This window comes from Ochotona princeps, chromosome 7 (assembly GCF_030435755.1).
Source record: "Ochotona princeps isolate mOchPri1 chromosome 7, mOchPri1.hap1, whole genome shotgun sequence".
NCBI classification, from domain to species: Eukaryota; Metazoa; Chordata; class Mammalia; order Lagomorpha; family Ochotonidae; genus Ochotona; species Ochotona princeps.
In genome coordinates this window covers 68899234-68905351 of record NC_080838.1, presented here as the reverse complement: position 1 = coordinate 68905351, position 6118 = coordinate 68899234, and positions in this window count along the sequence as shown.

Below are 6118 nucleotides of genomic sequence, written 5' to 3'. Positions count from 1 at the left end.
AGACCCTGGGAGTTCATTTTTAGATTTAGTCGAAGAAAGAACATTCATTTTACCCGGGTACAATATAGAAGTGATTTAAGTCTGCCTCCCCGCCCCCGCCCCCCAAAATTGCAGGGAATGTGCTTTTCTAAATTTAAATAACAAGGTCTTAAGCTTTTGTTTCTACTAATGTTTATTTCCTTCTCTCTTTCTCAGCGTCCAAAAATTGGCAGTTGAAGACAGGCTGCTTGAGAAACAGTTATAAATTGTTCAAGGTAATCTCTTCTCTCTCATCCAAATGTCAAATACATTTTCAGCTGGTTTGGCCTTCCTGGCTTTTTCTCTTTCACGTGTCATTGTCTGTCTCTGCTTCCTCCCTCATTGTAATGTTTCTCTGGTGCCACCAGACACCCTGGTTACGGGCAAGAGGGTTGCAAGTAGACTAACCGGAACATCTCTTCCTGTTCGGTATTCTAAGGAGCCTAAGGCTACTTATTCCGTCTTTTTGCTCTTTCATTGCGAACTCTGGACCAGAATAGAGAGGCAATCAAATCTCCAACTGTTGATAGGAACAAGTGGGGTATGATCTTCAGGGATGAGCTAGTAGTAACCCTGTTGCAAAAGCTTTTCTCAAGAGACCCAATTTTTAAAAGTAACATTACCGAAATAGGATTGACATGCAAACCAAGGGATTTGCTGTAGCATTTGCCTATTTATTTATTTATTTATTTCAGAGGCCGAGAGACAGAAAGAGGGAGAGAGAGAGAGTGAGCTCTTTGCCACTCCCCAAAGGCCTGCAATGGCTGGAGCTAGGCTAAGGTTGGAGAAGTAGAGACTGGGAATCCATCTTGATCTCCTAGAGACTCAGTATATAGCCATTGCTTCTGCCTGCCAGGGTTTCCATCAGTAGGGGGTAGAATCAGGGCTCACACCCGGTACAGTGATGTGGGCCGTGATATTTTAATCAGTGGGCTTAATACTCTCCCATATTTCTAATTCTTTGGATATATAAAATAATGTTTTTTTTCCCTTCCAGCAAACTTTCTGTATGTCCTCTGGTAAACTTCATTTCCTGAAGAACAATGTACAAAGATTCATCTGTAACCTTCATCTGAAATTGTGTTATTGCAGCAAGCAATAAACACAAAATTATGGTTATTTCCCATATTGATGTCATTTATCAACCAATCACAAAATTAAGCAGTCATTGTTTATTCATTCCAGCAACTTTTTTTTTTCCTTGCTGGCAAAGTCAGCCCTGCTCTGAGGAATTTGAACTTGGATTCAAAGCTGTGTGTTTCTAGATCCTGCACTTGAATTCATTACTGGAAAGAAACGAGGAGTTGTGGGCAGGCACCATTTATATTACACCTATTACTACTGTTACTGCTGCTAATTTATTTTTGTTGTTATCAATGCAAGAGACATTGTTCTACATTTCATGCATTATCTCATTTGATCCTAACAACTCTATGAGTTGGTACTATTTTTATTACTGTTTTACAGATATGGAACCTGAGATTAAGTGGCATACATTCATCTATTTAATATTGTAAGGCTAGCAAGTGACAAAGAAACCATTTGAATTTGGATCCTTTCATTGCAGAGCAATATTCATAAGCACTGTCCACACTACCTCCTAGGTGTGATCATGTTATTTGCCTTATAGAATCTACCATTCAGAGAAAGGGAGACATGTCCAAGACAGCAGCAACTGTGGTACTCTCTCACCCCTACTACAACTGCTGTTAGGTCAGAAAATAGAGGCTTGGAGGTTACGGCAAAAGGAAATGAAGTCTGATCATGGAGGCCTGATTAGCTGGACTGTTACCCACACTTTGGGATTTTAGTGCTTCAGTGTCTAAGATTGAAGATAATGAACATTTAATAGGCAGTAACTGAGGAAATTCACAGAGGTCTTTGGGAATGGTGTTTAATAAGCACAGTGCTTGGAATTCTTTTTTTTAATAATCTTTTTTATTATCCAACAGAATGATTTTTAGAATTATTATTATCTATCATTTTATGACACAGTTCCATAGGCTCCTGGGATTTCCCTTAACCCCTCCCCAGTTTCCCCCCACCTAGTTCTTCTATGTCATTACTAAAATATAGTTCTTCATACACAGTCATATGTCCATCATTGCTGGCATGGACAACAGCAGAGTCCAGCATCCTATTATCAAGATATAGTAAACAATTTCATTGTAAGTCCATCTTTGTCTGGAAGTAGAAATGCATTCTATATTGTATCCTCACATCTGGATATGTTAGTCTCCATTTCACAGTTACTGTACATCCCCTTAAATGAATAGTCACAATACAAAATCAACAATAGGAAGAAAAATAGAAATTTACAATGCCATGAAGTTAAACAACATTTTCCAGATATGACAGTCTCCGTTGCATAGCTATTATACATCCCCTTAAATGAAAAGCCACAACAGAAGATAAATAACAGGAAGAAAAAAGAAATTAACAACACCATGAAGTTAAATAACATGCTACTGATAGATTAATGTGTCGCTAAAGAAATGAAAAAGAAAATAAGAACCTTCTTGAAGAAAATGATGCTACTGTATGACCTATGAGTCATTGAATAATTTAATCACAAGAAGCTGTTTTTTGAGGAGATGAAACTAACAAAAACAAAAACATCAAAATCCATGAGCTATAGCTTCTGCTGATTTTTGTTGGTGAAATGTGTCTCTTCCAGACAGCAAATAGATGGGTTTGGTTTTTAATTCGGTCTACCAATCTATGATGTTTGATTAAGCTTAAGCCAATTATTTTCAGGGTTAACATGTATGGGTGGTAATTTGGTTTGTCATTTTAGGAATGGGTTGTTCATTGATTTAGTCTTCTGTTGTCGTTTTACTGGGATGTTCTTCTCATTTACCTTTGGTTTTGTTGGGTGCTATTCCTATTCTCTGTCAAGAGAACATCTTGAGGTATCATTTGTAGGGCAGGTTTGGAAGAGGCATATTCTTTTAACTTTTCTTTACTGTGGAAGAATTTTATTTCCTTTTCAAAGACAAAAGAAAGCTTTGCTGGATGTTATCTTGGGCCGACAATTTTTTTCTATTAGAGTCTGAAATATGTCACTCCATTCTCTTTTGCCTGTAGAGTTTCCTGTGAGAGATCTCCTGTGAGCTTAATTGGCATTCCTTTATATGTCAGTCGGTTTTTTTCATGTGCACATTTAAGGATCTTTTCCTTATGTTCAGTTGAAGAGAGCTTGATGATCATGTGTCGTGGTGAAGATTGCTTTTGATCAAGCCTGTTGGGAGTTCTGTGCCCTTCCCGGATGTTGTTTCCCAATTCTTTCTCTAGATTAGGGAAATTTTCCTTTATTATTTCATTAAATACATTTGCAAACTCAGCTTCTCTTTCTGCACCTTCTGGGACTCCCATAACTCTTCTATTTGGCCTCTTAATAGTGTCTTTCAATTCTTGAATACTTTTTTTGGCCTGATCCAGCTCTGCTTCCAGCTTTTTGTTTGTTTCTCCCTGATGACAGGAAATATCTTCCAATTCTGAGATTCTTTCTTCTGCTTGCTTCATTCTATTTTGGAGACTCTCCACTGTATTTTTAATTTGCTCTACTGTGTTCTTAATTTCTGATATATCAGCCTTGATTTGCTTTATTGCTTCAACCCATGGCTGAACACTGCCCTGGCTCTTCCTGCCATAAGATGGTTGTGGCAGGGTGGAACCAGGGGTCTATTCCCATTCCTGAGATTCCTTCATGGTGTACTTACCCTGAGGGAAAAAAATCTCTTGGTCCTGGGAATGCCTACAACTCGGTCACCGCATGGCAGCAGTGACCATGGCCTCAGTCCCAAGCACTGGGGTCCAGCCTGGCTTGGGCACCCCCCACAGCAGCCATGCTGCAGGGGGCTCTTTTTGCCCCAACCCTACGGCCAAACCACAGCACTTGGAGTTCTTATTCATTATTCCATAACTATTTATTAAAATTCTACTGCGTGCCAGTCTTTGTGGTCACAGATGTGAGCCAGTTAAACATGGTTCTTCTGTCTCCCTCAGATGGGAGGAAATCAACAAATGAGCATTGGGATATGATGTTATAGAACTCCTACGATGAGTGCACCTTGCACAGGCACTCACTCTAAGTTGATAAGGCAATTGAGAAAGGAGAGGACATTTTAAATGTCTGTTACTACTAAATCTCTGTTGATCTCCAATCTGGTTCTTTATACTCTCTTGTCTCCACTTTTGTGTATTGGATGGGATAATAATCACTCAAAGACTTAGAGAAATGAGTTAAATTACTATAGGTTACCCAATACATTGGCTAGCAGATGGTAATGTTTAATTTATGAAGTCATTTTGTCCTCTGACCTTCCCCACCCCTTCTCCTGGCCTAAACACTCTCATTTACCAATGAGGATTGCAAAGGAGAAAGTTTTTGTAATAGGGAAGAAATTTGGCACGCAGAAGCAAAAAAAAAAAAAAAAAAAAAAAAAAAAAGCACAATCAGCTATTTTTCAGTTTCATTCCTAAAAATGGGTTGTACTGTTGTTACCTGGAATATTGTGCTTACCTGGAAATCTTTAATCTACTTCAACCAGGAAGATTGTTGTCATGGAAGACCCTCTGCCACATGCCGTTCTCTGTACTGCCTTGTTAGAGAATGCACTAAGTGTATCAGGGAGTCAGTGAAATGTCAGAAACGAGAGACAGGAATGGTCTATTGCAAAGATGTATTTTCGTGGAGAAGAGAGGATTTGGAGCGAGAGAACACCAAGCTTCACTCAAGGAGAACGTGTAGCAATGATTAACACACACTTGAGTTCCAAGCAGGGGGTATGGTCTAACGTTGCGGCTGCTTGTGAAGGTGGTATGTCTCAGAGTCCTGGCAAGTGCCAGGTCTGATTGTATATGAACAACAACTGCCTAGGCTGTCAGTGGGGTCCAGGGATTCAGCCCGGGTCTTCCTAAGGTCCCTTGAGCAAGAATTGACTTAGCTTGCTTTGAAAATATTATTTATTAAATGCCATCACCCTTTCTTGTACTTGTTTATGTTTGCTTTGGATATTAAATACCAGTCTAAAGAATTAATTTTGAAGGGGCAGGCATTTTGAACATTGGTTAAAAATCTTCTGGAGGCACCTGCATCCCACATCTGAGTTTTTGGGTGCAGATTCTGACTCTGTTCTAAGGTTTTTGCTAACACATACCCTGGAAAGCAGCAATGAAGGCTTAGGCAGTTGGTTATCTGTCACGCACATGGGTGTTTTATTTGTTCATGTTTTGTGACTAGGTAGTAAACTAGCATATAGAAGATACATTTATCTCTATCTCTGACTTCCAATTCATTCAATAAACTTTTTCAAAAGAGCAATTTCTATAGTATTCACTGAATAGCATCATTTTTCCTTCCTGTGATTAAATCATCCCTGTGATCTGAAATTCCACTATCAGTCACTAAATAAGAGCCTTAACATCTTCCCTCTTCCCAGAACCCCCAACCCCTCAATATTCTATCACTAACTGCAGTTGCCTATAAGAACAGAGTTCCAATGAAAAGTTCATTCAGGGTATTTGTTTTGAAAGGAGGAATTAATTTAGCTGTCATTTAGCATTTTTTCCTTCAGTGTCAATTTCTATCCTGTCCATTGATATTGGCTGTGCTATAGCATAAAGTTCCGAATGAGTCTGAGCTGGGACTGAAGGAGAAGCAGTGATCCATTAGTTACGTCTGAAGTAGCAGACACCAGGTATGTGGGCAGCATTCGTTGAAGGATTTGCCACAGGATTGGACTGAACTTAGTTTAATAGATCTTTCTTTTTTTTTAATATTTTATTTTTTTATTCATTGATTACATTGTATTATGTGATGCAGTTTCTTTGGAACTGGGAATCACCCCACTCCTCCCCCCGCCCTCCCCCCATGTGGAATGTTCCACCTTGTTGCATATCCGCTGATCAAGTACAGTTGAGAGTTCCTCTTTGCAAGCATAAACTAAACATAGAGTCCAACATCTTATAGTCCAATCTAGTTCCTCAGCTTCCTGGGGAGACCCTGTCCGGTCCGAGGGCAGAACCATCAGATTATCAATCTGATCAATTAAAGGCGCCAACATACCCTCAGCAACAATTAACTTTGTTGTGTAAC